The sequence below is a fragment of the Limulus polyphemus genome, unplaced genomic scaffold, assembly GCF_000517525.1.
Source record: "Limulus polyphemus unplaced genomic scaffold, Limulus_polyphemus-2.1.2 Scaffold4692, whole genome shotgun sequence".
NCBI lineage: Eukaryota > Metazoa > Arthropoda > Merostomata > Xiphosura > Limulidae > Limulus > Limulus polyphemus.
This window is the reverse complement of record NW_013670302.1, coordinates 78,044-79,729: the sequence shown is the minus strand read 5'-3', so window position 1 is coordinate 79,729 and position 1,686 is coordinate 78,044.

Genomic DNA, 1,686 nt, shown 5'->3' with positions numbered 1-1,686 from the left:
CCTCCTACAAATCTGCCCCCCCCCCCCCGAGAGTCGGAATCCACAAAACTGAAGGGTCTGAATCGAAGATTTTCAGTTTGTTTGGTTTTTGAATTTTGCGCAAAGCTACACGAGGGATATCTGCGATAGCCAATGCTAATTTAAAAGTGATAGACCACGGGGAAGGTAGCTAGTCAACACCACCCACCACTAACTCTGTGGCTACTCTTTTACCAACGAAAAGTGTGATTGACCATAAAATTATGACATCCCCATGGATGAAAAGGCGAGCATTTTCCGTGTGACGGGGATTCCAACCCGCAACACGTAGATTGTGAGTCGAGCGCCCTAACCACCAGGCCCTTACCCTAAAGAAGGTTATTTATTTATAGAACAGGTACGACGTATCTATCACTGGTGCGATCATACAAGTTTTGACGGTAAATACTAAAACTTTATTTACCATTCAAAACTTATCTACTTGGGAATGATAGATCAAACATCCTAACCACCAAAGTTCTCAGAATCGTCCACCTCTAAGCCTATTCATAATATAACTTCGACTAAACGTTTGTGGACTGAACTCCAAATCTTGGTCAATTATAACAGTAAAACATTGTTGTATCAACTGGTTCTCCTCACACGAATCGTCTTGTTATCAAGTTTCTATCATTTAGAAATATGTGAATCATAAAGATACTTTTTCTCGGTGTTATGTAGTTTTCCGGATTAACATACAATTAACATACATTTAAGTTTGATCAAGTCTAGAATTCAAACAAGAAAGAATCAGATATTTTATTATAAGTTATTTCTTTGCGATATCTATTTATATATTTCCATCAACCAAAGCGTGGAAACAGTTACACACAAATGTTGTTAAAACAGAGCCAGAAATAAGATTTTATCTCAATAGCCAAAGTTTAAAAATTCTGCGCTTGTTACACCCATTGAACAATAATACCAACACATACTTCCTTCATAACTCAACAATGGTACCAAAATATACCTTGGGTACGGGCCTCATCAATGATACCAACAAATAATTCGTTAATGTCTTCGAGAATATTGTTACGTCTCCGTTTGTTAATTAACTTTCCGTAACTTCGTTCCGACGAAACTTTAGCGACACAAGTCCTTACTTAATAAAACTGGTTTATTCTTTCCGAATACAACTTTACGATACACTTATTTCCAACAATCACGCTGATAGTGAGTAATTGAACTGCAGTCAGAAGTATTGTTGACGTTCGTTGATATAGCGTTTGTTTTCTACACACACATTATTTCCGTCACGTTGTCACCCTCTTTTATATACCAGACTACCCTATATCTAGTAAATGCTAGAGCATTCGCCAAGGTACAGGATAGTTCTAGAAACGTGGCGTCACACTAGTCATGTGACTTTGCTGACGCAACACTGCCCCTTCCTTAGTATTGTTCGTCCCGAACAATAACCACATACAATAAATCAATAACAATTAACAATAACTTGATTAAATGTACAGAATTACAAACACAAAATTACAATTCAACAAAGTCTCTTAATTTTACGGGACGTATCTTCTTCCGTACTGGTCTCCGTCTTGTTGGCTTTTGCTCCTCGTGGGGTTCATCTGCTCCATCAGGAAATGTCCTATCGTCGGTAACAATCACATCAGTGCTAGTAACTTCATCAAGAGCTTCACCGTTTCCCTTCTCAAAACT